This window comes from Alligator mississippiensis, chromosome 2, assembly GCF_030867095.1.
Source record: "Alligator mississippiensis isolate rAllMis1 chromosome 2, rAllMis1, whole genome shotgun sequence".
In the NCBI taxonomy this organism is placed as follows: Eukaryota; Metazoa; Chordata; order Crocodylia; family Alligatoridae; genus Alligator; species Alligator mississippiensis.
In genome coordinates this window covers 255,444,593-255,463,824 of record NC_081825.1, presented here as the reverse complement: position 1 = coordinate 255,463,824, position 19,232 = coordinate 255,444,593, and the positions used below count along the sequence as shown (strand labels likewise).

The window sequence follows — 19,232 nt, the reverse complement described above, 5'->3', positions numbered from 1 at the left end:
TGTATGTAAAGTGTCATGAGTTAGAACACCCCCCCCATGGACATTCACCTCTTGGGCTGTGGGGGAATTGAGCTTGCCTGCACCAGTTCTCTTGGGGCTAACAGCTCTGGGGCTGCCAGCAAAGAGGGGTAAAGGGAGTAGCAGTATCTGCAGGGCTGCTATGCCCAGCCTCACCTTGCGACCCCTGCTAGCTATCCCAGCTGGGATATTGGGGGGAGCTGGGCTGGGCCCCCAGGTGAGGGGGCTCCATTCTTCCCCTTCTTCCTCTTTCATCTGAGGCCGGGCTTGCCCAACAGCTGTTGCTGCTGCTCTCAAGAGCCCCAGCCAGAGCTGGGTTAATTAGACAAGGGTTAATTTTTTACATGATTGGTCATTTTAGAAGTGCTCTGCAGCTGTGCACATGTGTTAGGTCATTGCTGTAGAGCACTTCCAGGGGCCAGATCATGCAAAAACTGTCACTTCTGTCTGCAGCTTGAGAGTACAACAGGAAGGTCAGAGTAGAAAGTGAGAGAAGCATTTAGAGGAACGCAGGGATTCGAAGGCAAGGACAACTGTAATCATAGTGTTGTGATAAGTGAGCAGCCAGTGTCAGCAATGAAAAAGGAGGGGACTCAGATTGTTTGGCCAGAAAGACAGACAGAGGGAAATGAAAAGTGGCTGGAAAGTACACGCCAAAGATACTGGAGGGAGAGGGGCACGCATAATGTTCTGCACTGGCAGAGAAAAGTGGAGAATGAAGTATATAGGCTTTTGGAGCTCAGTTTTGGCCATAATGGAAGGAATGTGCTGTGGATGAGGGTGGCCAAAGCCAGGGGTATAGATACAAGCATATAAACATGGATTTCTGAACTATAAGGTACTGTGAGAGCCTGTACAGGAGAGACAGCTGAAGTGGATTTAGCTTCTCTGCCCATACTTATTATCATCTCTTGATTTCATGAAATAAGTGAGACACAAAAATGTTTTTTTACTTGCTCTAACTAAAAAGAGAAAATATTTGGATTACATTACAAACTGCCTTACAATCTATGTAATACTGAGATTTTATAAAACATAATGCACACACTTTACCACATATAAAAATCTATGCATCTTAAATCTTTTCCAAAGTCTGAGAAAGCTTTGTCCTCACACAGTATTTATATCAAATTCAAATCTACCAGACCAGTGTATGGTTTCGCTGTGATGAAGACTGCAAAATACATCAGCATTCCTAAAATCACCGTGGTTGGCAGGCAGTAGGGCTCTAGCTTATGCAAAAGGAGATGGAAAGCAATTAAGAAAATGATAGTTGTAGATTTGAGTCACCTACAGACAGGAATAAAAAAAAAACTATGCAAAGGAAAAGTGGACACCTGACAGAAAGTGTTCAAAACTTTCCCCATTTTTGATATTCTATTAAATAGCAAACGTCATCAGGGCAGGGACTTTCCTTAACTCTGCATTTATACAACAGCTGAAACAAAGAGCTCCTCCTATCTTCTTTTCTGATCCTCAGGCACTACTATGAAAACCTGAATAATCACAACAACAATAAGCTTGTTGCTTTACAGACTTTTGATATTTTGGAATCTCTTTTTGTCAGCCCGAATAAAGTCCTGTGCTATTTCTTGTCTCTTTTTATGCATAAATGGTAATAATATAATGTTTGTTCATATAAACGATAAAAAGCTTATAGCCTAAGAAAAAACCTGCATCAGATAATGAGTGCAGTTAGTAAAATTGGTAACTAAGTAGCAAGCAACAGTATATAAAAGGCTATATTTTGTGCATGTCGCAGCACACCTCACTGCCCCACTCCTAGAGAGGGGAGAACTGCTGGGGAAAAGCCTTAGCAGAGATAATGAGCACAGCTGCAGGTTGCCAGGGCAACTAATGAGAGTCAGCTGATCCTGAGGGGGCAGGGCCTGGCTCCTATAAAGCCTAGAGCCAAGGCCAGGCTGGCAGTTCCCTGCCAGCAGCCAGAGGGGCAGGGGCAGGGGCAGGGGCAGGGGCAGGGGCAGGGGCAGGGGCAGGGGCAGGGGCAGGGGCAGGGGCAGGGGCAGGGGCAGGGGCAGGGGCAGGGGCAGGGGCAGGGGCAGGGGCAGTTAGGATGGGAGGAAAAGTCTAACAGCAAGTATAGCTCATGAGAGCTCCAGAGGCTGGAGCAATGATGTTAAATTACAGCCAGGAGGCTTATGTTGTTAGGGCCCAGTGCCTTGTGTTTTGGGTTATAGCCAGGAGGCTGGTGTTTGCTTTAGTGTTTGTATTACCCCGGTGGTTTGGGAGAGGCTATAAAGGGTTGGAGGAAGCCTCATAGGGACCCCAGAGGGGTGGGGCCCTAGCGCCAAGAGGGCACATTATCCTTATAAAGGGACCCACAGTGGTGTGGGGGCCCTAGCGCCAGTGAGGGCGCAGTACTCATAGGGGGGATCACAGGAGTGTGAGGACCCCGATGCCAGTAGGGGCGCAACTTACGGGATGTGTAGACCCCAGCCCAGAGAGGGGCACTTAAAGAGCCCAGTGGGGGCACAGCAAGTCCCAGAGAGAGGGGCGATTTTAGTAGGAAGCCCAGGGTGGGTATAGAGAGCCCCCAAACAGGGGGCGGTATTATTAAGGAGCCTAGCGGGGGCCCGGAAGGTCCCAGAGAAGGGGGACTATTGCGAGGCCCAAGAGGGGCAGTGTTTGAGAGGCCCAAGGGGGGGGGGGCAAGATTGAGAGGCCCAGGACGGGCGTAGCGAGCCCGGTAACAGGCTAGCACTACGGAAAACCCAGGACAGGGGCAGGGTGCTGTGGTGGACCCAGACGAGAGGGGTTAGCAGTACAACGCCCCAGGAGAAGGGCGGTGCTGCGGTGGTCCCCAGGAAAAGGGGATAAGAGCACAGTGCGCCCGGCAAACAAGAGGTTAGCAGTGCAGTGGGCCTAAAAGACCAGTGGCTCGAGAGGACGTCCCAAAGTGGACTAGATTATTTTAGAGAAGGCCCAGAGTGGGCCTCAAGAGTCCCAAGAGAGGGGCGATGTTACTAAAAGTCCCAGTGAGGGGCACTGTATTAGAGAGAACCCGGAGTGGGCACAGTGAGAGCCCAGGGAGGGGCACTAGCATAGAGACATACGGAGAAGGCCCTAGAGCAGGCTAGATTACAGAGGAGGACCCGAGAAAGTGGGTGTGTATTTTGACTGGACAACGTCTGTCCCATCTGCGAGGCTTGGGGCATGGTATTAGGGGTTGGTAGGAGCCACGCGTAGCCCATAAGGCTAGGGTGCCTGGAACACACCCAGTGTACAGGGAGACCCTGGTGGGTCCAGGAGAACACGGGGACAGAGGTCCCGATACGCCGTGCCCAAGGCGGTATAAGGCAGCCTCCCAACATCTACTAAACGGCAAAGACGTGGCAGGAGAGAATAAGAGGGTGCCTTGGGTTGGCCTTGACACGGTGCGTAGGACCTCAGGGAGCTCACGGCCTCCCGCAGGCCACGCTGTGACAGTGCAACAGGAATAATTAATTAAATCAAAGGATTAACCTGGGAATACCTTCTCTTCCTATACGATCTACAATGATTATAGCTAGGAGAGATATAAATGCCCAGCTGCCCCAGGCCCTGTTGCCTTTAATAACTCCAGTTTAGAGATGGAGAAATTTGTCCTCTGTACTACCAGCCAGAGAACTGTCTGTCACAAAAGTAAAAGGAAAAAAGTCGTCTTAACTTTATTCTTAATTCTCCTTCACCTATGGAATAGCTCTTGACCATTTGCATAATATGAAATATATAAATATGTAAAAATGTTTATAACATGTCCTCTGATAAAATAAAGACATTTTAGCAGGGATGAGGAAGGCCAGAAGTAACAATTGTAATACTAAATAATAGCAGAGGCAAACAAAATTGCTTCTGATAAACTTAACATCACTGTCTTTTATAGGCAACAATGAAAACATATTAGAAAAAACTACAGGAAAACTGAAAAAGTAATCTGAAGGAACTGTTTCTTCCCTCATTCAGGTGCCTCTGCTTTTCTCTTACCTACTGCATAGCCCTGTGAAAAAATATGAAATATGGTCACTGATGTGAATACTCAAGTTGACAATGAGAAATCAAAACCCATGATTTTGATTTTTGATTTAGAAGTCATAAATACCTTTTTTCATAACCCAAACCAGGTTAACTGTAAACTGGATGAAGAGCATTTCTGAGCCCTGGATGTTAGCCTAATATTTATATGCCAAGTACAATATTTTATTCAGTATGCTAGGAATTGTTTTGTCCACAGTGACATTACCCGGAGGAGCAAATAACCCTTCCTCAGCCTTCTTGGTATCCATTCTGCACAGTCTAGCCAACCTGAAACAGTAAAGTATTTGGTGACATACTGACTAAATTCACAGCTTGGCATGAAGCCTTCTCCTAGGGTCCACATAAAATGTCATCTTTTCTTTGTTTAATCCTAAAACATCTTTTAAATTCATTCTCCTGTGCTTCCTGCTTTTTACCTACTCCAAATGTGTTGCCTTCACCTTTTGTACTTTTTCATTTTTCTGGTTACATTTAAGGGTCTTCCCTTGAGATATCATTGGACAAACCTCATTAATTTAGATATCCTCTTGCCCCCTTTTCATTTACTTAAGATGTGCCTGCTAGGAAATTTGAAAGATGGTTTAAGATTAAAAAAGTATTAATTGGTATAACTAATGCAAGAATCTGGCCAGTGGATTATTGCAAAGAAAGAAAAGGCCTTAAATATAGGTTAATAGTATGGTTTGTATAGGGACAGAGAGGAAAGGTTAGGAATTCCTATGCTAATATGTGATGCTACTTTATTCAGCCATTATTAATAGCCATCAATACTTGGACACCATTAAGCAGTGTTGATTGAATGCTAGACTAGCTGGTCTCAGCTAGTTCTCATTCCATATGGAAACTAAACTAGACTTTTCAATAATCACTGTTTCTTAATGGCTAAGGAAAGGTATTCTTGAATTGTCCCTGTGTCCTTTATGAGTTCCATAAATAACTAATTAACCTCTGTAACAAAAGTCAGCATTAAAACAGGAAGCAGCCTGTATGTACAAATGAAGTGCATCTAAGAAAAGATCTCCGGAGCTATGTGAAGCTTACTCTCCTTACAATGTTCTCCTTGGAATTAAATACTTATTGACTCCACGTTAATATCCATTTAGTAATCTGCTGGTTTTGTTTGTTTTAATGCAGCACTCAGTTTTACAGTAGAAAGGAATTATGCAGTTTAGAAGTATGAATATTAAAAAAGGATATAATTAAATCTGTTGCCTGAAACCTCTGTCTAAAGCTATAATGACAAATTTAGTCCATATTTATTATGGTGCACAAGGGACTTTAACTAGATCATTAGTTTATATGCCTTACTCAGAAGCGAAGTTCTAAAACTTTACATTTTGCATATTATTACATTATTCATTTTTCCAACTAGGCATAAAATATGGCTTCCCAAGAGTACAATACCTAATTCTTCAAAATATACAAAGATAGCAATAAAATGATTAAATTACAACTCTTACATCTGTTCTTCTTGTCTGATTATAAATTAAAATGTTTTAAGACAGAAGACAACAATTCAGGTAACAAATATGTTTAATCTGTGTAATTTCTCCAAGACTTCCAAATAAGTGGCCTATCTGTAGCCATGCAAGGAGAAGCCCTATGGACTCATCCCCTTTTCCACAGTTTGTTGTATCCTCTTCGGGAGATTGTGAAATAGAACAAAATCTGACTGCAAGATTTAAAAATCATTGACTCTGATTACACAGATTGCATGGATTAGATGCTAAGAATTTACAAACAGATACTGAGAAAACAGATTAAAGAAGTCAGTGAGATTTCTGTATGTAGGAATACATTGGTTTAAAAAATGCATACAATGTTATGCCTGTCAAGAGGAAAATATTAAATGCTATTCTAAACCTTTACCCATCATTGTAAAATGCTGCCTGGTGTTTTCTTTATAAATTACACATTAACAAATCTTTAATCCAATGATTGAAACATGGTAGCTCAGGTGACACTGACAAACTATCTTTGGCGCAGTCTTTGAACTCATCACAAATTTCAAAGACGACAACCTTGAATAGAAAATGCATGAACTATCAAATCACTGTGCCTACTGAAAAATTTCATTTCAAGGAGTATTATTAAGAAATTGCATTTTTTAACAGACAAATTCATATTTGAAAGCATCAAAACATGTTTTTAAATTTATTATTTCATATGCCTGGAATAAAAACTGTTTTTAAAATACCTAAATCCATTAAAAATACCCAAATTATCATGGTCATAATGGAACAAAATCCAAATCATGCAGCATGGCAGTGCTTGATGCCATCATGGGTGTCCATGTATGGACAAATTAGGGGAATGGAATTTACAAAAGAGCACTCCTCAAATGCTTTGGGAACCGACTGAGCTTTCTTTAAATTGAGATACCATGATAGGTTTCCAGTTTTCATCTGTCTTGAATGGCTATATTTACTTTAGATGAAAATTACTCTATATGTTCCCTTGACATATGCCTTCCAGATATGTTTTATGACAATATCAGAAAGAGCTTATTTTTTTTATCATGGCTGCTTCAATTGCAAATCGAAGCATATGAAATAAAGTGCTGCATGGGCTTGACTGATCAAAACTCTTCCAGTTACTGAGCTGAATCCATGTGAGCCAACTTACTAACAGTCCCCTGAAGATTTAACTTGCTGCTACAAAAAAAAAACTAACATTGCAGCTGCTAATGTGTAATATATAAATCTAAAAGAGGCTTCCTTTAGAGAGAAAGGGAGAAAAAGAAGGGGGAGAAAGAGAGATTTTCTTTTTCCTTTTTTTAAGCATCTGAAATCTGTCAGGTGGAATAGTGTGTTTTGGTCAAACTTTCCTATTTACAAGACCACCTTTGATTTATATGATAATTTGTAGAAAACGTACCTCATCCTCCCACTTCCCTCCTGCCTCCCCCCAGTCTGCGGGGCAAAAAAAAAAGGAAACTGGCTTCATTACAGGATGTCCCTCGATAAATAAAATCTCGATCTGGCCTCTGTCCACTGCTGTTCTAAATGAGCCCAGTCAGTCTGGCCCATGTTTTTTCATTTCATTTTTTCAAGCCAAATGACTACCATCTGCTGTCACAAAGCTGTCACACAATCAGTAATGGAAGATTTCTAAGGAATATAATGGCTGAAGAATGAATATATGACATTCCAGCTCGTATGTAGCAGAGAGAGAACAGCAACCCATTTGAAAAGAAACAGCAGTAGTGTTCTCCCACTTCTCAGCAAGTGCATTGTAATACAAATCTTTATTTGGACTCAAGACGTTGACAGGTCAATTGAACAGAATAAGTCTAGTTTATGATGCAGTTGTCAGAAGTGGTTAAAGCAGGAGTCTGTTTACCGGCGCCCTGAGATATTCCAACAATTTTTCTTGCAAACCAGCACCTTGAGGTTAATTACTTTACCAATTTGAGTAAATGGCAAGCCATATTCCCATCTGTCTCCATTAGTTCCCCACTATTTCTCAATTTATGATGACTGGGGTCAAGGCTGTGGTACAAAAGAAGAGGTAATAAAGCATGAATGGAGTAATTTTCTGTTTATACAAATGTGGTAGCCTCAGCATAAATAAAGAGAAGACATTTTTAAAATGCATAATCTTTGCTTTGAAACCTCTGCATGCTAACTATATTTATGGGAGTTAAAACAAATACTAGCAATAAACTGTTGTTTTCATATTCATGTACCATTAGCTAAAACTCTTATAGCACATGCAGAACTGCTTTGGCTGAGCTCACACTGGGAGAAAGTTCTGTAAAGCCTACAACAGTTGATCTCTACTAAGCTTGCTCATTCACCAAAGGCAAGCTGCTTGAGAAAGAAAGGCAAAAAAATCTCTTTATTTTGGTACCAAAATGCTGTATTATTGAAGCTTCTCTATCTCAAGTAAACATTTCTTGCTATCTATATAGGATTTAGTCCTGGAATCCCTTAAAAGCTATTTAGGAGTGTGACTGATTTAAGAGCATCTCATGGGACAATACCTATTTTACTTTCGTTTGTTAATAAAAATGTAATGGCTTTACTCCTATGTTATAAAGCACACACGTTCACTGCCTTGTTAGCTTTTAATTCAGTCACAGATTCGTTTTCTATTCGTAACACTTTAACATTTTTAACAAAGTCCTTAGATAAATAATTCAAGGAGAAATCTCAGCCAATTTCCTCGAACTGTTAATGGATATGCTAGATTGATATGTTTTGCCTAATCTACTTTGTCTAAACAGAGGCAGTCTAAAAAAAGAAGATAACTTTTTGGCCATTTGCCACAAATGGCAGAATTGCTCATTAATTAAACACTACAATAAAATAAATTTTGTAGCAAATGAGGCATAAAGCATATATTTTACCATAAAGGATTCAAAATAGAATGGAAGTAATAATATTCTATTGCTATTTGTGTACTGTAAAAATTTTAATCCATGCCATATCCATCAGAAACCAGGAATATATAAACCGATTGTGAAACAAGTCAATAAGAATACACACAGATTAATTCCTGCAAACGAGTTTACAGAATAATGATATGGTATTTCTAGATTACAACATTTATGCTTAACATCAGAGAGAAAGCTAAACAATATACATGGCTGAAACACTGTCAAGAAAACAAATAATATTAACTTCTTTGGTCACTTAGGAAGGCGGAAATTAAGGTTACATATTTACAGTAGTTGCCACTAGAGTGTCAACATGTGCAAATGGTTAGGATATTCCTGCAAGTAAAATATGATCATTTCCTATTTTAAACATGCGACAAACCTAATTTTTAAAAGTAATCAGCCTGGGAAATACTACTTCTATAGTAAAAACAATACTACGCAAGAGCATACAAGGCCATATCATTAGTACAGCCTAGTACTTGAAAACATACTGAGTCAAATTCTGTGCTGGTCCTATTTCACTGCTTTCACTGTTATGCCTGCAAACAACATGTCCTATAGTTTCTCAGAACAACAGTGTTTGTCATCTGGTCTTCTGCAATGAAATAAATTAATGTAGAGAAATTACAGAAGTTAACTCACTCATAATACAGCACTTCCAACCAAATGACCTGAGTGCTGATATCACATGGGTGCAAGGGTCAGCATACTCTTAATACAGTGTCACTTACCTTAATGATGCAAAAGAGCATGATATACTTTCATAAAGCACTATATTTGTGCTGCTCTGCTGCTGGTTTGGTGTACAATCATAGAGCACCTGAAGAGTTAAAGTACAACCTGCAACTTTCCTGACCTTATGGAAATACCATATTGCTGCTGTTTTACATATGCTGACCTCCTGCACATCTAATACAGTAGTTCTAAAGACTGATATTAATAATGCCAAGAATCTCAAAGACATTTTACAAATATTAATGAACCCAAGCATCACAACATGGATGTAAGTCTCAGAAATATTATCCCAGTTTTGCAGATGGAGAAATTGAGGCACATATGAGTTCAGTTAGTAATCTGCCTCAGGTCACAAAAAACATCAGTCTCAAAACCATTATAGCCAGCAATGAGACTTTCTCCTCACTAATAATTTGGAATATAGTTTCTTCTCAAGGCATGCACATAACTCCCAGTTTAATATGTTACTATAAGAAAAGAATATTGTCCTTTTGTGAGTTAATTTTAGTGCCCATTAAAGTGTAAGGTTGATAATGCATTGGCAAGTCACACACAGGACCAAATTCTTACCTCACTGAAGTCAACAGGCACTTTACCATTGACTTCAAGTGAGCAGGATTTGGCTCAGAGTGCCAGCAGGTGTTTGAGTATGATCAGTTGTTATTTTTCAGGGCATCAGTGGTGCTCAGAAACTTAATATACACTGAAAAAAATATCATTTTATAAAGAAATATGGATAATATAGTAAAGACTTCATACAATAATGTATAGAACAGCCGTATGGTGAAAACCCGTAACAATCTCTTTCTCTCAGAGGTCCATCCTTCCTTTCCAGCCAATTTAAGATTGCATGGTTTTTTAGAACAGGGCTCTTATAATCTTCCTGTTCCCAGCATGTTTTTCTGTCCAGGGAAAAGAGGAATGTGCGAACCAAACTCCTCCAAAAGAAAGACGTTTCACTCCTATTACCAGATTAAGCAATACGAATAAGAAAAATAAAGGGAAAATAGACGTATATATTGTTTTCAAGTTGGCAGGTTGTTTCATCCTCAAAGTGCAATGAATAGCATATGTATTTGGAACTGACACCAGGATTACACTGGCTTCTAAAATATGAACTATCGCTGAGAATGTGTCTTGGCTCAACACTGACATAGCAGATCTTTGGTTATCCAGATCCCTTTTGAAACCATCTGCCAAAAAGCCATTTGGATAACTAGAATCATTCAGGTAAGTGAAACTGCAACACTGTGAGGAATTATACATGCTAACACATGATGCATCATGTGAAACCAAACTTAACAGTACATATATTAAATCCAGTAAAGCTTAAAATAGTGTTCTATTTTACACTTTTAAGCCTGTCACACAATATTAGAAGTTAGTAACATGAACTTTCTGTTCTGATAACTATGGGATCAGATAGCTGAGGTTCGGTAGCTGAGGATGTAGAGTGTTTGGCTGGGATTGGCAACCTATGGTCCACGGAGCCACAGGATCTGGCCTATGGAGCTCAGGCTTTGGCAGCATTTGGCAGAGGGGAGTCTTGGTGGTGTTTGGCAGAGGGGGCTTTGCCATACTGCACTGTGGCCAGGCAGGTGTGTGGCTGAACAGCACTGAACTTGGCCTATGTCATACCACAGCCAGGTGGTAGGGAGAAGTGGCTGTGGAAAGAAGCAGTGGTAGCAGCCAAGTCCTAGCACTGGCCAATCTTGGACCCAAGCTAAGCCATTCTGCCTGTCACTGGAATATATTACCATCTGCTGCATTAAGGCATCATCACATAGAAATATGGTTTCAGTGCATTATATAGTGGAATCTTCAGAAAACTTGGAAATAGGGCTTCACAGATTCATATGAAAAGGGTTTAATTTTACCAAATAACAAGACAAAACAATCATATTGTTCCTCTCATAAAGATATCAATTAAAAACAGTGTTCTGTTTCATATTCATCTGACACCAATGTAAATTAGGAGCAACTCAAGTAAAGCAGATGGAGTTACAAACTAGGACCAGAATCAGTCCCTGGACCTCCAACTGCATGAACATTACAGGGTTTCCCAACATATAGAAAAGAAAATTAAGGAAAGCACAAAATGAAATATGAAGAGGAATCAAAAAGTCTAAATAGTATACTTCCACCCCTGCCAAGTTTCACTGTGTTCATCTTTTCTATTATTAGTCTTCTGACAGTACAAAATGCCCTATTGTAGCTGTACTGATAGAAAGAACAAACACTGCTCTTACTCTTAAAAAAACAGAAAAAACACAGCCCTAGTACTAAAGGATAGATGGGAAAGCAACATGGCAACATAAACACTTGGAGGGGAAAAGGAGCTACTTGAAGATTGATTCTCTAGCCTTTAATAAGGGGAAGGAAGACAGAGAAACCAAAAACTTAGGTTAACAATGCTTCAGTGAACTCCTTCAATCAACTCCATACTGATTTCTCTAGAAGGAACAAACATTTCTCATCTAAGAACATCTGCAGTGAGGCATCCATTTGGATTGCTGAATATATATTTTACTTCTGAATTGCAACAGATCTGCCTAGCCCTGCAATTCCTAGCCCTGTTTTGAGCTAACCTCATGATTAAGTTTTATGAATGTTATGTACCAGGAACAAGTGTCTAGAGGGGACTTAAAGACCACCAAGCTAAGTGCATCTGTGACCTAAGTCATATTCAAATCTTGGTCCTTAGATAGCGAAACCTAGTGCACTAATAAACACTGCCACACAATGAACCTTCCCCCACCAAATAATGATATTTTTAAAATGCACATTTCTTGTTTAGTAAACTCTGCATATTACTCATACAATAATAGGTTGAGACCTCTCATTGTTTAAACTCACTTTGTCTTAGTAACTAATGTGCATAAGGAAATGTCTTATATTTTCTTGTTCTTAGCATATAAACAATACAGTGATGATGTACCTAAAATAAAACAACCTCTGCAAGGTGTAAGTAACAAATATGCATTTACTGTAAACCACATAGGAAGAACATAGCACCAACTATTAGCAAGAGACAAAAAGGTTCTCGGTATTTTTATACTAACCATTAGCCCCTAATTAACCCCATTCACTTTCCAATGTAGTATGCTCCCTATGAATTTGGAGTCATCTGTACACCCAAAGAACTCATCCAGACTTGATCCAACTGGTTTAGTTCAACTGGTAGAAAATTTGGTTATGACATGGCCAGTAACTTGGATATGACATCCCTTTTTCCAGTGAGTATTATAGAAAACTAGTCTATCCTTTGATAATTTAATACAAAGGATATTTTACTAAAATTTTACAGCTTCCTCCCCCATAGTCCAACATAAAAATGAATCTTGCTGTTTTCATTTTTCGTAGAGATAATTCTTTCATCTGAAGTCAACAAATCTTAACCCTTTGATACTGGTAGCATTGACACATTTTGGCTTAGCACAGAATCATATAATGACATGGTGGGGGGGGATGAGCAGAGCATGAGCCCCAGGCATTGCCTAAGGAGGCTCCTTCTTCCCCCCTTCCCCAAATCCTGCACCCTCCACCTGCACTCTGACAATGGGTTTTTTACTATCCAAAACACATCAGCATGAAATGCCACATATTGGCATAAAATTGTGGTAGTGTTGAAGTTATGTTGTAACTGTGATGGTCCAGGAAAAATGCAAGAGGCAAGAATTTTTGAGGGCAATACATTTTACTGGACCAACTGTATAGCTGGGAGAGATGTTAGACACGTTTTCGGGAGCTAGATACCCTCAGGTTCTCAGACCCTGTCCCTTGGAATAAAATTTAAATTATTGCTGAAAGATTCAGAGAAGAGGTCAGAGACTGAATAATGCAAAGAACAAACTACACACACAACTCCTAGCAGTGGTATCTCTTGAAAAGAGTTTAAAAATAATAAAAGGATAACATGAGGGGGAGGCATGGGGCTCTCACTGCTGCAATTTATTCTGTATCCCTTCTGTTGCTATCCAAAGAATTTCATTCCTGTTTCTTGAAACTGATAATTAGCTTGAAATATAGTTTGAAAAACACTTCCATTTGTGGAAGGGGTAGAAGGATTTTTAAGAGCTACCTTGGCAGGATTTTTAAGAGCTACCTTGATTCACACCAACAGGACATGCCGTTACCACGGTATCACCTAACCACAGTGACTGACTTGACTGAATGGAACATGCCAGATATACCCTAATTTCCACAAAGTCAGTGTGCTGGTTTTGTAATGTGAACCACTGAGCACTTCTCAGTGTTGGAAGATAGCCAGGAAAGTAATTTCTTTTAAGACCCGAGGTTGAATTTCAAAAGGGAATTTGAATGTAAAAAGCCAGGCTTTTATTCTTTAAGTCACCCAGATCCTTCAACATTTCAATTTTTAATCATTTTTTGTGCCTGTGTTGCAGTGGATGAAATCACAGAACAAGGTTTTATTTATCAAAAATGATCTGCAAGCTTAGAAAGCCAGTAGTAACCCTTTTGGTTATACTGTTCCATCCTTTAACCCAAAAAAGATAGTCAACTTTGAAAAAATGTATGAGAATATTGCAATACAGCATTACACAGCTGGATACCACTAGTATTAATTTAATTAACAAAAAATCTATACTTAAGAACTGAAGTAAAACAGTATTTAGCATTTAAAAAACCTGTAAGTTATTATCAGAAAGATGAATTACTTGAACTAGGGGAGACTAGAACGTACCAACTGAATGGAGTATACGTTTCAAAGAAAATAGGTATGCAAGACTTCCAAACAGATATGACTTAGAAATGCACCCAAATCACACCTGAGTTCAGCTGCCACAAGCTGTGCCAGCAGATGAAATGGAAACCATCTTAAAGAAGTACAAGATTCAAATCCAACTTTTAAAGTGCCTCTGTTTTATAGGGCCTTTTTACTACAGCTTCATAATTAGGAAAACATGGCTTATATTTCTTTCACTTCCTAAACCATAAAAAAATGGCTTTATTTTTAAAACATTAATTACATGATGGGGAAAAGCCTTTAATTTCCAAGAACTTACTCAACTACGACAAATGATTTTTAAGAAGAGTAACAAACTTTCTGTCATGGCACAGAAATTATGTGGAACTGTAAGGAGGCATTATTAAACAAACCCATTTGGTGCTCATGATGTGGAATTCTCCTATGCTTTGAATTTGTTTCTGCTTCTTGAGTTAGCACTGCTTGAAGCAAATGATGTAGCTTTGTTAAGTAATAAAAACAACATTTTAGCCTGCTTCTGCTCAAAGTAAAAGAGGGGCTGCTAGATTTTGTGTGTACTCCAGTTCACATAATGTCCTTAGATATTATACATATATCTGTTTATATCATTTGTGCAAGACGATAAATGACAGAGACTTTCGAAGACAGCCATAGGGACTTCCCATAGTATTACTTTAGAAGTATGTGCTTGATTTCTAATAGACAAATACCTTATTTTCAGGTGAAGGAAGAGTATACTAAGAAGAAGGATTATGTGAACAAAAGCATCTTTCATCAAGCTGGCATCTTTAATTATCATCTTGGATCTCATTTCTTAATGTAGTTCATGTAAATAATAATAATAATTACTACTTTGGGTTGTAGTGGCAGCCAAAATGTGCTAAGTACTGTACAAACATAAATGGATACATTTAAATATTAATGGCTCAGATTACTCTCCCCAGATATGTACAAAGAAGGTTCTTCTCACAGACAGATCCACACCTTTCCCATAAAAAGAAGGTCCAGCTGTCCCTGTAGGACAATTTTTCTTCTTTGGACTCAATGCAGTCACTTACCTAAGTCATTCCTGGTTCTAAAGAAAGGAATGAAGGAAGACAGAATAGATGCAGCATCACTCCACTGACCTTGAGAAACTCTAGACCTGAACAGGAATCTTGATGGTAGGGTCATAAAATCACTGTTTTATAATCTGACATAGAACAATCATGAAAATCTACAATGGTGAGGCAAATTATCAAGTTAAGATCACAAGTTTAAAAGGAGGGATGCAAAACCTCTGAACAACAAGCTATATTTCCAAATAGGAGTGAACGTTCCATGACTTTAACACTAATTTGTGTACCAATCAATGGCACCATGAATGTAAGAGATGGGATCAACACATCAGTTCCATCTAGCAGCAATAGTTTTAAAGTATCTTAAATGAGTGTTGCACACCTGTTACCCTGTTTGTTGACTGATGAACTGATTATTGCATTTTCTGTTTGTATTAAGACTTGAGGCTGATTGCCGGCCATCCCAGCTTTGGATATTCACATACACCATATTTACTCAAATACAAGATGAGGTGTTCTCCCCACCACTCCCAGTGGCATGGGAAAAAAAAAACTCCTCATCTTATAATCACATACAAGAAAATCTCACCAAATATACTGTCTATCATTAAGCTGCTGCCAAAAGCAGTATGTGCTCAGCGATGGAAACCAACTATGAAGTTGATTAAATGTAGCCAAAACTGAGCATAACTATAAAACACATGGGCCACATTGGGCAAACATGCTGATGTCAACCTACTACAAGGATAGGTTAATGTAGCCCACCTGAATAAAATATATGGTAGTGCCCATTACATGCAGTCACACTAAGCACTGACTCTTTTTCAAGTCATGATGAACCATGCTATTGCATACATTCTGACTTCCTCTTCATTCCCATGACTGTGCTGTGCCTTTCTTTCCCATTTCCAATGATGCTTCTTTCTTCAACGGTCTGGCAAACATAACAAAATAGGTCCCCAAGCAGTTCACCCAGAGTCTCTCTTTTGCTCCCTCTCTGAAGAGTGGATATGATTAGTGCAGCCCTGTCCTCCATGAGGTGAAACTGGACCAAGCTGCCCTGCCCCTCATCTGAATACAATTTTTTGGAGCATCCCAGGACTCATGACAAGAACAACCAGTTCCAGTCATGAATGGGCAGCTCATTAGCACATGGATCCTTTGGGGGGGGGGGGGGGAATCTGGAGTATACACACAGACTGAGCAGTTCTGAACTGTGGGGTCACCATGGCTTGCAATGCTGTTGGCTCTGGTGGCGCCCAGCCCAATGAACTATGTGGTAAACTACAAGCTTTTGGCTCTGGACTAATACCATGCATAGGTAAGGGAAATACCATGAACACTAAGGCGGTTTTCCTATTAGCAGAGGATAATTGCTTTTCTAGCAAGGGGTAGTACCCTGGTGGAGGTAATACATAGTTAGTCTCCCACTTTCTCTTCCAGTGGGAAAATCTTGGCTTTATGCCCACTTTATGGAAAAGGGAGGCTCCTTCCTAGCTTGCTCCTGCAGCCATATATCTATGGTAAGCAAAACTCGGGGGCATCCAAACCTCAAGCCTCCCGGCTTGGGCCTGCATGCGGGATGCCTATCAAAGGATTTAGAAGCATCTGAAGTCCCAGCAGGCAGGGGTGGGGGATGTTTGCTGGAAGTAGGGCCCAATTTGGTTCATGAATGACTCACGTATTTGGAATTGATTTGGCTGATTTGACTTGGAACACAAAAAATGTTCCTTAAAAAACACAAAAAACAGCTTGTGCTACATATAAGTAAGTGTACTTTTAAGTCAAGGTGTTGCTTAAAAGTATGTTTATGGAGTACCTGTGCTAAAATTTGCAACAGTTTTAAGTAAAAGTAACATGTATCAATTCTGAATAAATTAAGTGCATGGGTACTATATGCACATTGCTACAGTCATGTTTAATTTCAAGGTTATTGTTTTCAAATTTACTCCTCACTTCCACGTACACAGGGAGGGCAGGGCCTGACAGTAAGGAGAGGGGGAAGGGGCTGCGAGGGGTAAAAGCTGGTGGGGGAGGGGGCAGGAGAGAAAAAAAGGAGCTACCTGACCCCCCAGATTTATTTTCCCTGCTGTAGTAGTTGAAGGGGAACACATTCAAGGCAAACCTTCAATAATTAGATTCTAACCTTGGGAACTTATAACAAATTTATAAATTTTCTATATATAGAATCTAATTATTGGAGGGTCATCTTATAATCAGTTATCTTCTATTTAAGTAAATACAGTAGTTTCTTTTCATTCTTCAATCTTGTCCACTGATCTCACTTCAACAGAATCATTGCTTCTCAAATGGCACCTGATTTTAAAGCCACAATTATAGTCTATTGGAATTTGTTTTTCGTAAATTTGTCTTTTCTCATCAAACTAGGGAGGTTGATTTCCTTGTTCAGATCCTACCTTTTTGGATTTCCACTGGAGAATCAGTGCCAACACTAAGAGATGAACCTGTCAGTCACTCGTTAGGTCTGTCACAGAAAGTGTAATTTCCAGAATATAGAGCACATGCTACTCCAACCATATTTTCTCACATACATGTACCTTTTCACCCCAAAATCAGCCCACCAAAATTGGGATGTGCATTTTAAGCAGAGAAGCTGTTTTCTTCACTGGAAAAGGAGCATTACCCTGGTGACATTGTACATGCCACACAGCAGCAAAGATGGCTCTCAGTTGTGTCTGGTTCGCAAACTGAAGGGCCAGAGTCCTGTATTAACACTCTCACAGCCCTATGGCCGAGACTGTAGCCTGTGCCTGAAGCAGCAAGTAAACTATTTGTAGGATCTTGAGGTTTATGATGTGGAAACAACACTTTATTCATAGGCACTTACAGAAAGAACTACTTACAGTAAGGAGGTAACAGTCTTGCTACTGCCTTTTACAAGGCTCTGGGGCCTAACCTTGTATGATACAGAGTAAGTGTTCCTGGAAACAGAGTGTCCGGGAAGGGTGGCATCATAGGAAAGTGTTGCACATCAGGAAGCTCCCAATGCCACAGCTCTTGGCACTATTTATTTCCAGGAGGCCTTATTCTATATAGCACGGTTGGTCATGACTCTGCAAAAATATTTTTTTCTAAATTCTGCCTTCCAAAAACAAGGTACATGTTTTATTTGGGGCATGTTGTATGTGAGAAAATACAGAAAAACTATACTTACAGATAAACAGCTTTGAGGGCATCTTTACCCATGCTCTGGGAGGAAAGGGGAGGGGGGGGAGGCACATTACTTAGAGCAGCTTAAAGAGCCTCTCTAATTAAGGCACCTGCAGCATCATGTGTATTCAGCATCCCACACTTCAAAATGGAGGTGGGGGTGCTTTAACTGAAGTTCACTTGATGAGCTTAGTTAAAACACGCCTGCTGACATTTTGAAGTGGGGGGATGCTGAATACATGTGATACAGAGGCTGTTGGAGTGTGCTAATTAGCATGCTCCAGCAGACTCAATCAAGTCTGTTCTGATGTTTGCTAATTAGCATGCATTGGAGCAGATGTCCGGCACATGTATAGGTTTCCTGAGGTTCTGAACTCTAAAGAAAAGACTAATGTTGTCTAGAGGTTGGGAAGTGCCCCAGATAGTCCAGTTCCTAACCAAGGCATCCACCTTGTTCACATCTATACCCAAAAACATTGCAGTAGTTGTTTTTATGTCTTGGATACTTCTAGCTTAGAATAACAGAAAGTAGGGTGGAAAGGATCTCTGGAAGTTTCATAGTTCTGTAGTTGGTAGGGCTGGATGGGACCTGAGCAGATCATCAAGTCTGACCCCCTGCAATGGTAGGAAAGAGTACTGGGGTCAAATGACGCTGCCAAGGTGTTCATCTAGCCTCCTCTTAAAGACCCCCAGGGTAGGAGCCAGCACCACTTCTCTTGTCACCTAGTCCAATCCCTTGCAGAGACAAGATCACCCCTATCCAAACCATCCTATGCAAATCTTCATCTAACCTATTAGTAAAACTACAGTCAACTCTGACACACAACCACAAACCTGTCACTGGTAAAGCAGGACAACAATGGTGGCTAATGTCCTGCTGCTGAAAGGGTTGTTAAAATATATTGAAAGATGCAAGGAAAAGGGCACCCCCCCCCCCAATATATAAGGTGGCAATCTCTTTCCCTTCCACCCCTCCATCCTCCCCAGTCTGTTCCAAATTGACCACAGGGTAAAATTCCTTTCTGACCCCAAATATGGTGACTGGTCTGACTTGAGCAGAGAGGGAAGAACACTTAGCCAGAAACCTTCAGGCTTTAATCCC

At 40.1% G+C, this 19,232-nt stretch overlaps 1 protein-coding gene across 7 annotated transcripts in view; it reads right to left on the bottom strand.

Moving 5' to 3' along the window:
• Positions 1 to 19,232, bottom strand: part of NPAS3 (neuronal PAS domain protein 3) — an 874,684-nt gene that overhangs the window by 217,883 nt on the left and 637,569 nt on the right. The window lies entirely within an intron of this gene.